General features: G+C 35.0%; 1 protein-coding gene and 1 pseudogene across 1 annotated transcript in view; both read right to left on the minus strand.

Moving 5' to 3' along the window:
- The window catches only part of Dock3 (dedicator of cytokinesis 3), a 712,604-nt gene that overhangs the window by 328,374 nt on the left and 365,522 nt on the right, over window positions 1–18,708 (minus strand).
- LOC124992758 (UPF0688 protein C1orf174-like) lies at window positions 6,774–12,160 on the minus strand (annotated as a pseudogene).

The following is an 18,708-nucleotide window of genomic DNA, read 5'->3' on the forward strand; positions in this document are numbered from 1 at the left end:
CCTATACACAGAAGATGAAGATAAAAACAACCAAGAGAGCATGGGGAAAATTAAAACACATTAGAAAAATAAATAAGAAAATGAGAACTTGTAATGTTTCCAACACTATAAATAAAATGATGCAAATTACTCATAGTTCTCTATGATAGCACTGAATGTAATTTATCTTAATTCTGCAATTGAAAACAAGACCAAATTGTATGTTGTCTCAAAGAAAGAAAACCAGCAGGCAAAGGCATTCACAGATGGAAAGTGAAAGGATGAAAAATGATATTCCATGCAAATAAAATCTAAAATCAAGGAGTAGCCTCTTTCAATCAAAACAAAACAAGCTTCAAGCCAAAATTAGTGAAAGAGACAAAGAAAGTGGTTATATATTGGTAAGGGGAACAATAAAATGATATTATGATTGTAAATATTTATACTCTGAATGTTGATGTACCAATTACAAAAATATTTCTTGATATAAAGGGGCCCTAATACAATGAAAGGGGTTACTTCAATAATCAACTATCACTAACAGGAAGAACAACCAGACAGAAAATCATCAAAGACACGTCTGATTTATTTATTTTTTTTTATTATTTTTAGTTGTAGATGGACACGATACCTTTATTTAATTTATTTATTTTTACATGGTGCTAAGGATCAAACCCAGTGCCTCACACATGCTAGGCAAGTGGTCTACCACTGAGCCACAACCTCATCCCCAACACATCAGATTTAAACTTTAATGTATATGAATAAGACTTGACAGACAGCTACAGAATGTTTTATCCAGAACAATTGAATATATTTTCTTTTCAGTCGCTCATGGAACTTACTCCAAAACTGATCATATCCTAGGCCATAAAACAAGTATTAAGAAATATAGAAAAAAAACCTGAAAATTTCTTGCATATTTTCAGGCCACAATGAGATAAAATTAGAAGTCAAGGAAAAACTGCAGATACCAGACAGACACATGGAGACTGAAAATACACATTTCAATGATGAGTAGGTTATGGAAGACTAAGGGGCAAATGGAAAAAAATTGGAATCAAATAAAGATAAAAAAAACAACATAGAAGAATTTGTGTGATACACTGCAGGCAGCTGTAAGAGGGAAGTTTATAGATATTAGTACCCACCTTTAAAAAAAGAGCTAATGATATGATCTCAGAAGAAAAAGAAAAAAATTTAAAAACTAATAAAGGGAAAGATTATAAAGATTATAGTTGAAATTAACAAAATAGACACTAAAAGAATACAAAGGATCAATGAAACAACGTATTGGTTCTTTGAGAAATAAAAAAATTGATAACCACCTAGCCAACTAAACAAAAGAGAGAGGACCCAAACTGATAACTTACCAAGCTTGAACCAAGAGATATAGAAAATGTAAACAGAACATTAACAAGCAATGGTAATGAAGCAGTAATCAAAAGCCTCCCTAATAAGAAAAGACAAGAACAAGAAATTCATAGCTGAATGTTACCAGATTTTTACAGAAGAATGAATATAAATACTCTTCAAATTACTGTATGAATTGAAAGGGAGGGAAACCTTCTAAACACATTCTATGAAGCCTGTATCACACTGATACCCAAACTGGTTAAGTACACTTTAAGAAACAATAGATGAATAGTCTTGATAAACATACATGCAGAAATAATAAAATGTTAGTAACTCAAATTAAACAACAGATTAAAAAGATCTTACACCATGATGAAGTTGTATTCATCCCAGGAATAAAAGGCTGGTTTAACATTCACAAATAAATATAATACATCACAAAAAAGAGAACCTAGGACCAAAGCCACAATTATTTCAACAGATGTAGAAAAGGCTTCAAACAAAATTATTCAGTACACTTTAATGATAAAAATCCTGAAGAAACTACAGATAGAAGGAATTTATTTCAATAGTAAGTAGTAAAATATGAAAAACCAAAAGCTGATATTATACTGAATGGAAAAAATAGCAAGTATCTATTATCAGGAACAGGATAAGAATTTCTACTCTGTTCAATACAGTACCATAAATCTTAGAGTGATTAGGAAAGAGAAGGAATTCAGAGGGATACAAATGGGACAGGAAGAGGCAAAATTATACCTATTAGCAGATGATATGATCATATAGTTAGAAGATCCTAAAGGCTCAATGAGAAGATTTTTAGAGCTAATAAACAAATTCATCAAAGTAGAAGGATACACACACACACACACACACACACAGAACAATAACCAATAATAAATCTGCTGAGAAAGAAATCAGGAAAGCTATTCTATTCTCAACAGTTTCAAAAATACAATTCCTGTGAATAAACTTTACCAAGGAGTTGAATGACCTATACAATGAAAATTCCAGAACACTGAAGAAAGAAATTGAAGAAGACACCAGAAGTTAGAAAGATCTCCCATGTACTGGATAAACAGAATTAGTATTATTAAAATGGCCATTCTTCCAAAAGCAACCTACAGAAGTAATGCAATTTTCACAAAAATGTCAATGGTAGTCTTCAAATAACTAGAAAAAGTTTTTAAAAAACCAGCAGGGAACAAAATAGTTCTAATTTTGCAAGTCTGAGTCAGAAAAGCAAAGTCCAAGACAGAAAAGCAAAGTTGGAAGCATCATAATAGCCTATTTCAAATTATATTACAAAATCATATTAACAAAACAGCATGTCACAAAAATGTAAGAGAGATTAGTCCAGCAGAGGAAAAGGACTGAGGTGGAGGGAGGAGGGATGGAATAAGGGAAGAACAGTGAAATGAATCTGACCAAACATTCCTATGTACATATATGAATATACCAACATGAATCTCACCTTTATGTATACCCACAAAGCACTAATTAAAAAAAAAAAAAACTATAAATAGGGGGATCAAGATGGCAGGCTAGTGGAAGGCTGCATTCCTACTGCTCCATGACTTGGAATTCAAGCAGCAAGAATACTGCTTCTCTGCAAGGTGGAAGGTGGGTGAAAGAGGAATTTCACTAACATCAATACTGGGTAGTCAGAGTGTCTTAAGAGATTCAGCACAGATGGAGAGGAAACACAGAATCAGTCAGCATTTTTGTTTTATTAGTGCATTATAGTTGTACATAATATTGGGGTTTACTTTAGCATACTCCTACAAGAATGGAATAAATTTGCTACTTCAATTCCTAGTATTACTTCTTTCCCCGGTTCTCCCTCCCCCTGTTCCCATTCCTCTACTCTACTGGTCTTCCTTCTACTTATAGATTTTTAAAAAATCAGTGCTTTATAGATATACATAAAGATGAAATTCACTGTGGTATATTTGTATATGTACATAGCATAATTCAGTAAATTTCAACCCATTTTTCTGGTCTTTGCTCACCCCTCCTCCCTTCTCTTCAATCCCCTTCCTGTGGTCCCATGCTTTTTCCATATTTTGTTCTACTTTTGCATATGGAAGAAAATATTCAACCCTTGGATATTTCTGGCTTATTTCACTTATCATGATGTTCTCCAGTTCCATCTACCAGCAAATACCAAAATTTCAATTCTCTTGTGTATGTGTATCCATTCTTCTGTTAATGGGCACCTGGGCTGATTCCATAACTTGGCTATTGTGAACTGTGCTGCCATAAACTTCCTGTATCCTGAATATGCTGATTTTAGTTATTTTGGGTAAATACCAAAGGCTGGAATAGCTAGGTCATATGTGGTTCTATTCCTAGTTTTTTGAAACTCCATGTTGTTTACCAAAATGATTATACTAATTTGCAGTCCCGCCAACAATGTATGAGCGTACCTTTCCCCCCACCACATTCTTCCCAGCATTTATTATTTATATTCTTGATGACTGCCATTCAAACTGGAGTGAGATGAAATCTCAGTGTAGTTTTGATCTGCATTTCCATGATTGCTAGGGATGTTGAACATTTTTTCATATATTTATTGGCCATTTGTATTTCTTCATTTGAGAAATGTCCACTTAATTCTTTTGCCCATTCATTGATTGGGTTGTTTGCTTTTCTATTAAGTTTTTTGAGTTCTTTAAATATTCTGGATATAAATCCCCTGTCAGAGGAGCACTTGGGTCAAGATCTTCTCACATTCTATAGTCCCTCTTCATTCTTTGTTCCTTTGCTGGCAGAAGCTTTTAAATTCTATACCATACTACTCACTGATTTTTCATTTTATTTCTTGGGCTTTAGGAGTAATGATAAGGAAGTGAGGGCCTGCATCAATATGTTGGAATGTTAGCCTATATTTTCTTCTAGCAGTTGCAAAATTTCTGGTCTAATAAAAGGTCTTTTGTCTACTTTGAGTTGACTTTTGTTCAGGGTGAAAGATCTAGTTTCATTCTCCTAATTATGGATATCAATTTTCCCAAATACCATTTGTTAAAAAGGCTATCTTTTCTCCAATGTGTTCTTGGCACCATTTTCTAGTAATAGATGACTGTATCTATGTGAATTTGTCTTTATCTCCTATTCTATTGGCCTTTTATTTTTTGATGCCAATACTATGCTGTTTTTGTTACCATAGCTCTATGGTAAAATTTGAGTTCTAATATTGTGATGCCTCTAGCATTATTCTTCTTGCTCAGGATTGCTTTGGCTATTCTGGGTTTCTTATTCTTCCAAATGAATTTTAGGATGGCTTTTTCTAGTTATGTTAAGAATGTCATTGGTATTTTGATGGGGATGCACTGAATCTATATAATGATTTTGATAGTATGGCCATTTTAATGATATTTCTGCCTATCAAAGGACATGGGAGTTCTTTCCATCTTCTAAGGTCTTCAATTCTTTCTTCAGTGTTCTATAGTTTCTCATGGTAAGATCTTTCACCTACCTGATTAGATTTATTCCCAGTTTATTTTATTTTCAGAGGTTATTGTGGATGGGATAGTTTTCCTGATTTCTTTCTCAGTAGATTCATTCTTGGAGTATAGAAGTGATTGATATATGCATGCTGATCTTCTTTCCTGGTACTTTGCTGAATTTGATCAGCTCTAGAAGTCTTTTGGTAGAAAGTTTTGGGGGTCTTCTAAATATAGGATCATGTCATCAGTAAACAGATAATTGACTTCTTTTTCTATTTGAATTCTTTTAATTTCCTTTAATTTCCTTTTTCTTACATAATTGCTCTGGCTAGAGTTTCAAGAATTATGTTGAATAGCAGCTGGGAGAGCAACTATCCTTGTTTGTTCTTTTTTCCCCCTAGACAAAGAGAAATTTAATTTTAAAAAGACTATTATAGTTGAGAGAATACACTGATCTCAGGATGTATAGCTACTCAAAACAATAGCAAAATCTTTCTTTTGTAAGGAAAGATAAGCAGAACTAACAGATTCTTTTTCTTTATAATGAACAAGCAAGGGGTGAACAGAGAGTGTGATTGCAGGTCAAGCAGGAAATACTTCTTGCTGAGGTCAACTCATTCTTGTGATGAGGTGTTCAGGTAGAATGTTCTCCATTTCAGTGCTTTCTCAGATTCAGAGGAGAGCTAAATCTTAGGAGTCCAAGGGACAGGAGAGAAATCTGAAGTTTGACCAATGCAAGGCAGAAGAAATGGGCAACTATGAAGTGAAAGCACCAGATACCAATACCTGCACAATATAAGAAAAAATATTTTGCTGCTTCATGTTTTCTTTTCTCTCAGCTACACTGTTTTCTCTTTTCCAAAATACACATTTTTATTATTAACATTTACATCCAGATACACATATACTATTACCAAATCATTTAAAGATAATATTATTAAACAGATGACCTATTATAAAACAATATTTTTAATCCATTAATTGATTTTAGTCATATTAAATATTTTAAAGAAAAGTGCATTTATCATAGAAAGTTGATTTCAGAGGAATGCTTCCAGTTTTTCCTCCATTCAGTATTGTTAGGCTTGGATTTATAGTTTTTACAATGTTCAGGTAAGTTCCTTCTCTCCCTAGTTTGGACACTTTTAAAATGAATGGGTGCTGAATTTGTCAAATGCATTTTCTGCATCTCTTAAATGATCATGTAATCCTTGTCCTTAACTCTATTTATGTGATGAATTATATTTATTGATTTGTGAATGTTATACCACCCTTGCATCCCTCATGTGAACCCACTTGATCATCATGCACTATCTTTCAAATATGATTTTGTATGAGTTTTGCCAATATTTTATTAAGGACTTTTACTTCTATATTCATCAGGGATATTCATCTGTGGTTTCTTTCCTTGATATACATATCTTTGTCAGGTTTTGGCATCAGGATGATACTGAACTCATAGGATGAATTTGGCAATTTTCCCTCCCTATTTCATGGAATAATTGAGGAGGACTGACATTATTTCTTCTTTTTAAAAAAAAAGTTCAAAATACATTATTTCTTCCCAATCTGTGTTTTGTGAAATTTGAAGGTAAACATTAGCTTCACATTAAGAAATGAGGAGAGTCCTATAAACACTGGCACTGAATTAATCACAAGAATGATCAGATTATAATAATGGAAGATAAATTTGCAGGTTATCAAAACTAATGAGCTTAAGGGAAGGTTTCCTTACAAAGATCACATTCACTTAATACTAAGCCTACTTGGCTGACCCACATCAGCACCGTATATGTACAAATATGACAATAGACACCAGCACAGAAACAAAGCATAAGGGGTGCCAAGGAAACCTCCCACAGGCATCTGGTGTTTTGTACTGTATACTGATGGGTCAGTTTTGAAATTCAATTAAGAAGACAGTCTCTGGAAGATATACATTTTTATATAACTATTATAATTTGATCAGTTGTCAAACTGTTAATTGTACTAAATATACAAAGAAATTGTGAATTCTTTACATTTCTGCTCATCATCTTTCTAATCATCTTTGGCTCTGAAATGCATTTTTCTGAATTCTCATTTGCTCACCGAAGGACAAGATGAAGAGGATGATGGCATGTCCTGCATGCACTTGACATTTCCAAAAAATTGGCTCACTGGTATGAACTGATTTGCTGTCATCATCTTAGAAAGATGCTGTTTTTCATCTGAAACAATGGCTTCTGCATGTCCTCTGTCCTCAGTGCCAAATGGTCCTGCTCTGCAGAATTGCCATTTGACTTCTCTGCCCCTACCCCTGCACTGGGTTCCTATGTGGACAGGTCATCTTCAGTCTTTGTTGAGCAAGGGTCACTCACAGCTCTGCAGGGTCCTGGAGCCTCCTGCTGTGTAGGGACACCAGTCTCATAGGGAACAAAACACCATCTTCTGTAAACTCATTTGATAAGCAGCCTTCGATGCCACTTTGTACAAAGAAGCAATGTCACTTTTAGGGACTAGTTTCTTTAATTCAGCCTTCAAAAGATGACTTTTGTCATACTTGAACTTCTTGGAAGTTTGCCTGTCTACAGCCTTGTGTGATGAGGAAGTCCGACAAGAAAGAAAGGGAATCAGACACATTAGCAAACACAAAGACCTTGATCCCAGAGGTTCCTATTTCTTCTCACTTCTGAGACAATGTAACTCATACCTCATGTTCCCACAGAACACTCTGACAGCTGAGGACTAGTCTAGACACAAACTCCAATATTTCTCCAGTGCTTTCAGTTTTCCATAGGGGATGGTGTTTTCCTGAAGCACATATTTACTTGCTATAAAATTATAATGAGAATCTAGTCTTCATTCATTCCTGCTAGGATGCAAGCTTCTTGAAGGCATGAGTTTCTGCATTATTCATTGAACAGTGCCTGGTATACCATAGGTGCACAGTGGATGTTTGTTAAATAGACTTCAACAAAACTTCAACAAGCACCCCTAAGTGAGACACAATACCAGTTGCTGGTGTACAGCTGCATCCCCAGTCCTGGCTGGGGCTCTGGTAGTAGATCCACCCTACTCATGAGCTCAGGGATGGGGAACGGAGACTTTGAAACAACAAACTGCACTAGGCTGAATGGCAGACTGCAAGAGATTACTTTCCTAGTAACCTGTGCTTTCTTCCCTCATGGCCTTAAAGGATGAAGCAGCGCGTAGGTTGCACCCTCATCATTGGACAGATACCTTCAAAATGAACAGTGGGTCTTATAGCCCAGGTTTATGACTGACACATACAAGCACTCTGGTTGGCAAACACCTTGGGGAGGAGAGTGCACTCTCCTCTGAAAGCAAAGTTACAGCAACACACTCTGAGATGGGCTCCTGGGAACTAAGCTACATTAATGTCTTAGAGCAACAATTGTGTATCAAGACTTTCAGTATTTTCCATGGTAGCAGAGTTCATCAGACCACTGTTTTGTGTAGACTTGAAGCCAGTGACATCCTGGACAGAGGCCATGTTGGCTGCAGAGCAATTTCAGGCTTGTACGTATGCTGAAGACTGCACTCCATCTGTGAGTTTTATGCTGCTGCACCTCCACCCCCACTTTTCTGGCTGGCCACTTCTTAGCAGAGCTTCAACCCTGTACCCTCAATCTGTCTCTCACCTTATTTCTTTTTTTAAAAGTCTTATAGAACTTGATGGATAATCTGTCTGCTCCTGGGGTTTTCTTTGTTAGCAGGTTTTTAATAGCTACTTCAATCTCATGTTTGATATTATTTGTTAATGTTTTCTATATCCTCATGATTCATTTTAGGTAAGTCATATGTGCCTAGAAATTTGTCAGTAATTTCAAGATTTTTCAGTTTATTGAAATATAAATTTCCAAAATAATTTCTGATGATCCTCTGGATTTCAGAAGTGTCTGTGGTGATATCTCCTTTTTCATCTCAAATTTTGTTGATTCAGGTCTTTTCTTTCTGTTGATTAATTAGCTAAGGGTTTACCAAACTTATTTATCTTTTCAAAGAACCAACCCTTTGTTGCATTGATCCTTCAGATATTTATTCTTAGTTTAACTTCAGCTGTGATTTTAATTACTTCCTGTCTTCTATTGACTTGGAATGAGTTTGTTCTTTTTCTAAGATCTTGAAGTGTAACATTAGAATATTTATTTGGTATCTTTCTATTTTTTTTAATATTGGAACTCAATGCTATATACACTTCCCTCTTAGACCTACCTTCAGACTTTCCAGAGGTTTTGATATGTTGTTTCTCTGTTTTCATTTGTTTCTAAGATTTTTTCCTCTCCCCTAATTTCTTCTTGATCCATCCCTCATTCAAAAGTATATAATTTAATCTCCAGGTGTTAGAGTGGTTTATGTTTTGTATCTTGTCATTGACTTCTAGTTTCATTCCAGTATGATCTGATAGGATGCAAGAAATTATTCCTTTTTTTTTTTTTTTTTTGTATTTGCTAAGAATTGCTTTGTGCCTTATTTTCTTCTCAAAAGCAAGCTCGTTAGAAGGCTGGTCATCAAGTAGCAAGTGCAAATGTGTTCTATAAGCATCATTCAGTGAAAGAACAGGGGATACACATTCCTGCCCCCTTTATGCACTTCTCCAAGGGGCTATAGCACCTGGCAGTATTTGCACTCCTGTTTAAAACTATCTCAGTTATGATCTAAGAGGTTTAAGATGTAGTCTTTTAGGATGCAGCTGTAAGAGTCAAAATACATAGCATAAGTAGCTTTTGGGGAGAAAACAGTCATATTTTAAAAAGCCCTTTTCTGCCCTGTTCCTGGAGATAAGACCCCTGAAAGAGTTCAGGTGCTATATGCGAAGTTCAAAACTTCCTTCCCACAAGAAGAAACTGGATTAGGGAATCTTTCCTTATTTCCCAATTTCATGGTCCCCAGTGTCCACTTGTGAGTAGAAATCTCTCAATCAGTCTCGCTCTGACTTTCTCTCAAAGGAACTGATCCATGATATATTGTTTATTTGGTGCTATCTGCTGGGGGGAGTCAGGAGCTTCCTATTCCACCATGTAGCTGATTTCACCCTGGTTAGTGGAACTGGAAAGATTTTTTGTATCAGCAATAAATATTCATGCTTGTCTCTTTGTTTCCAGATCTTTTTCCCTTTATCTAAACAGCAACCCCTCATTGTATTTGATAAGCCAGAGTATAATGCATAGAATTAAAAATATTTTAAAGAATTTACAGTATTAATCACTTTTTCTCATAATTACATACATTTATCTAGTGTTAACAGACCAGTTATTTCTTCTCAAATATTTTGAGGTTGCAAGGATAAAATACAGCTTAAGAAAAAAAAGTCATACCAAGTAAAAATGTAATTTTTACAAGGTGATTAAGAGGATAAGAAAGGAGCTACTGGCTTTTAATCCCTCATGTCATTACTCTTCAGCTGACTTCAGGAGAAGATAGAACAGGAAGGTGATAAGGTGCACTATGATAGGCTAAATTTCTCTTACTGATCCAACCAATAGGAGCGGTAGCCAGCAATTGTCACTTGTAGCCATAGACCTATCTGATCCTTACATCATGTCCTTTATATAGCTGGCCAAACATAATCATGATGGGGTGAAAACACTGAAGCATTTTGTCTTTAAGTCATGTTCTACACAGCACATTTAATAATAACTCTACCACTTTGTCAAATCAATTCAACCACGTAGGAAGTACTTATTTTGTGTTAAGAGTTATAAGGGATACAGATGGAAACAAGGTCCTAGCCCTTTGAGAGAAACACAATCTTTGGAACAAAAAACATGAATGACTATGACAAGAGACAAACACATGGGAGCAGTGATAGGTTGAGTGCAAAAAAAGTCTTCTAAACAAAAGCGCCATAAACAAACATTGGAGAAAAGATAGTCTCTTCAACAAATGGTGCAGAAAACTGGAAATCCATACATAGTAGATTGAAATTGAACCCCTGAATCTCAGTTTGCACAAAACTCAAAGTGGATCAAGGACCTAGGCATTAGACCAGAGACCGTGTCTACTAGAAGAAAAAGTAGGCACAACTCCCCATCATGTTGACTCTAGAACTGAATTTCTCAACGAGACTCCTAAAGTGCAAGAAGTAAAATCAAGAATCAATAAATGGGATGGCATCAAACTAAAAAGATTCTTTACAGCAAAGGAAACAATCAAGAACATGAAGAAAGAACCTACAGAATGGGTGAAAATCTTTACCACCTACACCTTAGATACAGCATCAATCTCCAGAATATTCAAAGAACTCAAAAACACCAAAAAACCAAATAACCAAACCAATAAATGGACAAAGGAACTGAATAAGAACTTCACAGAATAAATATGAATGGTCAAAAATATATGAAAAAATGTTCAGCATTTCTAGTAATTAGAGAAATTCAAATTAAAACTACACTGAGATTCCATCTCACTTCAGTCAGAATGACCATTATCAAGAATGAGGCTGGTTTTGAACTCATGATCCTCCTGCCTCAGCCTCCCCAGCCACTGGGATTATAGGCATGCACTACTGCACCGAGCTCTGTAGGTTTTTGTAGCAGAAAAATTCTTTAGAAATAATTGCTTATTGATAACAATAAATGCTATATGACAAGTGGTAATTTTAACTTCTATTTTCAATTCTTAAAGAGAATTAGTGTTGGTTAAATTGCCTTAAATAACTGATAAAAATTATAAGAATATTATTTAAGTATATATTATGGATAACATTTTAAGTCAATAATTTGGATGAGTATTTCAGTTTACAATTGATGAATACAAGGTCCAAAGAAAAAAATTAATACTCCAGGATTAGCTAGATATGAATTTAGTTTTTCACTGATAAAGTAAGGATTTTTAAACTTCTGCATATTAAATTTCAGTAATCCCTTGTTTATTAGAAAGCTATATTTATACTGTTTATTTAGAATCTAGACATTTTTAGTAGAAATAATTAGACCTCCAACTCCTGAAGAAATAAAAGACACTGCTATAGTGATGATATTATAAATTTCTACAACTATATGTAATAAGTTTCTAGTAAGAAAGCATCAGAGGATGGCCTTTGGCATATGAGATGCCTGTGCTTAGGTGTCAAAGACTAACCTTCCCTGCATTGTCTCCTTTCCTCCCCTGCAAGAATTGTATCACTTCCTGTGTAAACCACTAATGCCATGCTTCACAATCACCTAGAAAGTTACCATAAGACTGGGATCCCAATTAGAATAAGATATACTCCATGTTTGTATAAGTAAGTCAAAATATATTCTCCTGTCATGTATATCTAAAGAGAATAAATAAAAAGGAAAGTTATTTCTTAAACAAATCTGACCCCATCTCCAGAGATTTTGATTCAAATACTTGTGAAGCAGGCCAGAGATCCCCACAGAAGACATCGCCATAATTATTCTTGTTAACAGAATATCAATAAAGATTTCTTCAAAAGAGCTCAGTGTGGTTAGAACTTCCTATTTCCTGTTACTCTGTCTTGCAAGAGCTAAATTTAAACTTGGACTTGCTGATGTTATTCTTGCTTTTGTGGTAAAACACGTAAAACCTCTGACTGTTCTAAAAAATTGAGACAAAAAGCATTTTCTGAGAACTCAAAGAAAAAAATTACTTTTATGTAGACTTCTGCAAAAATGTAAATTTCCAAGCTGCCCACCCGCACTGGGTATAAAGTCTAAAGAATTTCTAGACTCTTGGTCTGGAGGAGGAAAGCATAAGCCACTCTGGATCGGCTACAGTCAATAAACCTGCTTCCTGCAAATTGCCGGGAGTCCAGTCTCATTTGTTCTACATCATTTGGCGACCACGAAGAGACAGTAGAGGTGAAGATAGCATTTCTGCCTCTCATCTCCAGGATCTGGCTTCCCTGGGATGCTGGAGGACAACACTTCTCCTTGGTGCACCACAGGGAACTCTTTGCTTGTAGGGGAGGTGACTCACCCAGCATCTTAGAGCAGACACCCCAAAGCACAATGGAACCCATGAGGAGAAGGAACCAGGAATAGGAAACTTGGAACATCACCTGACTGAACAGGTAGGACCCGGATCCATTAGTGGCATCCCACCTGACTTACCCATAGAGGCCTAAGTGGGTGGAAGAGAGGCTTGATCAACCTCTGAGGGTCCCTGAGTAAACTTCTAAGGAGTTGGAGCAGAAAAGGACCTGGGGAGTGGCCCGCGTAGTCTCTGTTCCAGGTCAGGGAGTAGAGGGGAAACCATAACTCCTTCTTTGGTTTTGGAATTTGTGGAATTGGGGTGGTATATATATTTTGCTCTGACCATGTCTGTGTGAAAGAGACCGACAGTGGAAGGATTCCAACCCAACCCAAGGGCTGAAGTGAGTACAGAGTGCCGATCAGTGTTTCCGTGGTACCCCATACAGTCTGAGGTGGAATTCCACCAACCAACCTCTAGGTGGAAGCTCCAGGTCTGGGGTTGATACAGACCCACAAGGCTAAGAGGACCCTAAGTCCCCAAGAGGGAATGGCCAAAGACAGATGAAGAAAGTCTGTGTGAGATACTCATGCATGATGGAACATGGGAGGCACACAAAGTAAATTGAGTCAATGCTGTTTAGATGATTTTATAAAATAATGTCTTTTATAGAGCAAACATTCCAAAAAGTGTTAATATTTTATTTTAAAACTTTGAAACACAGGGTCCTAACATTATATTCTTTAAAATTAGACCACAGTATAAAATAAGCAGCAAAGTCTTTAGTAGAAAATTTAAAAACTCTATCCAGTCAGTTTTATTTTGAAAATGAATTTTATCATACAATTTTCTCTTCTTGGCACTGACCACAGTAGTGATTCTGATTTTACTTAGAGAGAAAGCTACCAAAAGCACCTCTGACTGAGCCTCAAACCCTGAAGATTAATCAAGAGATGAGTTACAGTACATTTGATGCAACTAGAGCAGAAACAAAGAATCTACTAGCCCAATGCCTGGAAGAAGAATCAGGTCCACGTCTAAGATGACATAGTTCACTGTTTTACTATATTTCTTATCAGTATTTCAGTTATTACTCTTTATTATAAAAATATAGTCTTATCTAAAAACCCAGGTAATATAGAACTAAAGTTAAAATCAAAGTCCTCTATTTTGAGGATATGCCTTTTCTACCCTACTGCCAATCTCACTTCTATAGTAACCAATATTAATTATTTGATGTATATGTATGCATCTAGGTTTTTCCCCCTATAGATGTGTAACACTGTATTTTTTCTAACAAAATTACTAATGTTTTCCCTTACATATACTGCTCTGTAATTGGCTTATTTTTATTTAATATACCAGAGATAAACTTTAAGCTACATACTAATATGTTCATTCATTTATTCATAGATATCATAGATATTCAATAGGTATTATATATTTTTAATGTTAAGCATAATAAATTTAGGTAAATGAAAGAATATATTTGTGCATCGTCAGGCACTGGGTACACAAGAATAAAGGAGAATAGTACTTGTCTTCATGGAGTTTGCAGATTAGCAGGGAAACAATGATAGTTAAAATTTTAACACAAAAGATCACTGACAGTAGTCAATTTAGTACTGTATATATAAGCAGAGAACTACGTCTTCTGGACTGCTAGAGAAAGTCTCTCAGGTTAAACAATACTTAAGGAAACAGAAAATGAAGAACCAGGGGTGAACATTCCAGGTCTCACAATCAGCATATGCAAAGAATCCAGGTGGGAAAACAGTTTGGTACTTTCACAATCAATCAAGTGTAACAGAGATGCAAGCAGGAATCATGGCATGGGGTTAGATCTTATTGTAAATGTAATCAGAAACACTAAAAGGACACAATGATCCCACATGCATTTTAAAGAGATCATGGTTTCTGCTATTTAGCAAGAACAACAAATAAGGAAAATAAAATGCCACAGTATATCCCATTTCCTTTTCTTTTTCACTTAGGATAGTGTTAAACAGCTGCTCCCCCTACCCCACACTAAGAATCAAATTAATAAAAAGAGATGGAGAAAAATTGGGAGACTCATGATATATGATGGAAAAAACATAATGAGGCTTATTTACTCTGTGTGTGCGTGTGTGTGTGTTTTACTGATTGACCCCCAGAGCTTTGGGCATATCAGACAAATATTCTGCCACTGATCTATATCCCCAGCACAATAATGGGGCTCACAGAAATAATATATATGTAGTGAGTGAGGAAGGAAAAGAATCATAAGTATTTCAGAAAAAAAACCTGCCTTGTATGTGGCCTTGCAAACAGGAGCTCAACAAAGTTTGATAAAAGTATAAGTAGCTAAATAAACTGACATATCATATTTCCTATTTTATGGGAACAATGCCTGACATTCTGAGATTCTGTTCAGTCCCTTTAGGCTGAAGCAACCTCTTTTCCCTTATGCTCTTAACTTCTTAAAATATTTCAACCTTTCAGGTTATTTTCCTGATCACCCTTCCTGAATTGTTCTTATCCATCTCCCAGAAGACCAGTAGTATTCACTATGTTTACTATTTGTTAGGGAGTAGATATAGTCTTTCATTGCCTGTTATCACTTCTGTGTGAAACTTTCTTCTGGGGGGGGGTGGCGGGAAAGAAACTATACAATCAAAACCCTAACATTAGTCCTACTAAACCATCAAAGAATTGTCAGTGTCCAAGTACCTTATATCGAGTATTCTCAAGCCTCATCAGAAGATAAAATTTATGACCTTGTAGCATCCCCATCATACAGCAATAAATTTTAGTTCAATGTTTCAAACATTTTTCAGGCTCAGTACACTTTCAGCTGAGTATGTCAGTGGTGAGTAATTATATAACAATTCTACTTTTTTACTTTAGTACAATATTCTATAAATTATATAAGGTATTTAACACCTTATTATAAAATAGGCATTTGGAATAAAGAAACTGTGGTACATATATACAATGGAATATTACTCAGCCATAAAGAATAATAAAATTATGGCATTTGCAGGTAAATGGATGAAATTGGAGAACATCATGCTAAGTGAGATAAGCCAATCTCAAAAATCCAAAGGACGAATGATCTCACTGATAAGCGGATGATGACACATAATGGGGGGTGGGAGGGGTGCAAGAATGGAGGAAGGAGGGACTGTATAGTGGGAAAAGAGGGGTGGGAAGGGTGGGGGGGGGAAAAATAACAGAATGATTCAAACATCATTACCCTATGTAAATGTATTATGCAAATGGTATGCTATTACTCCATGTAGAAACAGAAACAACATGTATCCCATTTGTTTACAATAAAAATAAATTTAAAAAATAGGCATTTGGAAATAGTTTGATCTTTTTGGGACTTGCTTTTATGATTCATTTATGACTTATGATTTATAGGTGTTCATAGCATTAGTAATTCCCAATTAAAGCAAGATCTTCCTGAGTTTTCTTATCTAATGTATTAAACTTTGATTTATTTTCTCTATTTTCCTGTTTCATTGACTTCTACTCAGATCTTTATCACTTCCCTACTTCTATATATTTTGGAATTCATTTGTTTTTCTTTTTCTAGTTTCTTAAGGTAGATGCTGAGATCACTGGGATCATTCTATTTTGAAAACTGTGATTTAGTCAACCCAGACAAGAAGTCCAATGAACCCTAAGCAAAAGAAACATGAAAAATACACAAAATTAAAAATGGCATGTTATAATCAATTTACTCATAAGCAATGATAAGGAGAGTAAAAAAATCAGAATAGCAACAGATTTCTCGATGCAAATGAGAAGACAGTGGATCAAAACCTTATAAAGTACTGAAATAAAAACTGCCGACTTCTAATTCTATACTTGATTATCTTTCAAAAAATGATGGTAAAATAAAGATGTTCCAGACATTCAAAAGTTGAATGAATGTACCACTAACAGAAGTGAACGATAAGAAATATAAAAAATATTTTCAGGTAGAAGGAATCAATAATATAAAAGAATTCACATAATACAAAGTATATTCTTTGACTACAGTGGAATTAAGCTAGAAACATCTGGAAAAATCCCAAAATATTTAGACTACACATACTTCTAAATCATGAGGCAAAAAAGAAAATGGTGCTATATTTGATCTGGTTAAAACTGAAAACAGAGTCTGTGAATTTGTGGGGTGTGGCTAATATAGTATTGAGAGAAATTTATAATTTGAATGTCTGTGTTAGAAAATAACATAATGTGGTATTAGAATGAAGAGAGAATACACATCAATTGAACAGAATAAAGTCAAAAGTTTTCCCTCACACTTTTTGGGCAACTGATTTTTGGCAACTGTGCCAAGGCACTTCAATGGAGGAAAGGTTAGTTTTTCAACAAATGATGTTGGAACAATTGATATATAAATGAAAAAAGGTTAATTTAGACTTGGACCTCATCCCATACATAAAAACTAATTCAAAATATAAAAATTTGAGGGTCTAAATATAAAATTCTTGGAAGAAGGCAGAGTAACCTTGCATTAGGTAAATTCTTAAGTCTGACACCAAAATCACAATGCATGAAAGAAAAAAATGAATAAACTCATTTTTGTCAAAATTTAAAACTTATTCACTTCAAAAAACATATTAAGAAAGTAGACAAGAATAGTTATACTCTGGGGCAAAATATTTCCAAATCATATCTGATAAAAGACTTAGGTTCTGAATATACACATAACTTTAACAACTCAATAAGACAAAAACAATCCCCCTTCAACAGATGAATGGTTAAAGAAACCAAAACTATCATTTCTCACACAGAATGACAAAAAAGAGTAAACAATAACAAGTATTCTCAAATATGTGGAGAAAAGAGAACCCTGACACATTGCTTATTGAAATAAAAAAAAAAAAACACTTGGAAAAGAAGTTTGGCAATTTCTTAGAAAATTTAAACATAAATTTTCCATATGGCCCAGAAACTATTCTCTTAGTTATCTATCCCCCTCAAAGGAATACATGTTCACACAGATGCACACAAATGTTCATGGCAGCATTATTCATAAAAATCAACAGTGGAAATAATCTAAATATGCATAAATTGCCAAATGGATAAGTAAAATGTATACTTATAGGATGGAATATAATTCAGAAATAAATAGGAAAGAGCTATTGATTGATGCTGTAACCTGGATACACCTCAAAAATATGATGCTCAATGGAAGAAGCATGAGTGAAGCTAGAGGACATATTAATGCTATTTGAAAGAGACAGATACAGAAAGAAAAATAATCCATGACCTCACAGGTGGAATCTTTTTTGAAGAAAGGATATACATGGAAAAAGAGTAAAGCAATGATTACCAGGCACAGGGAAAATAGGAAGTTAAAGGTTGTAGGGCACAAAGTTACAGCTATGTAGGATGAACATGTCAAGAGAACAAATGTGTATTGTTGTATGCGAGAAGTTTGTTAAGAAAGTAGATTTTTAGGTGCTCTTATTACAAAAAGTTAAAAAGTCAACTATGTGAGATGACGAATACGTCCATTTGCTTGATAATAGTACTCTTTTGGGGGGGTTGTGGGAACTGAAAATGGAATACCTTTTTTTAGCTTTTTACTTTATTTTTTAATGTGGTGCTGCTGAAGATCAAACCCAGTGCCTCACACATGCCAGGCAAGTACTCTGCCACTAGCTACAGCCCCAGCCCCCAGGATCACTTTTAACAGTGAGCTATGTCCTTAGTCCTTTTTATTTTTTAAATTTTGACATAGGGTCTTGCTAAATTGCTGGTCTGAACTTAGGATCCTCCTGCCTCAGCCTTTTGAGCTGCTGGGATTACAGGCTTGTGCGACTGTGCCCAGCAACAGTAGTACTTTCTTCACTGTGAAAATACATGCCAAAACATCATGTTGTACCCTTAATATATACAATTAAAAAATCAGTCAATCAACATAATGGCTTTATTACTTTAAAAAAAGGAAGAAAACAGATGTAAAAGACTACATATATTATTCTATTTAAATGAA

The sequence above is a fragment of the Sciurus carolinensis genome, chromosome 9 (assembly GCF_902686445.1).
Source record: "Sciurus carolinensis chromosome 9, mSciCar1.2, whole genome shotgun sequence".
Taxonomy (NCBI): domain Eukaryota; kingdom Metazoa; phylum Chordata; class Mammalia; order Rodentia; family Sciuridae; genus Sciurus; species Sciurus carolinensis.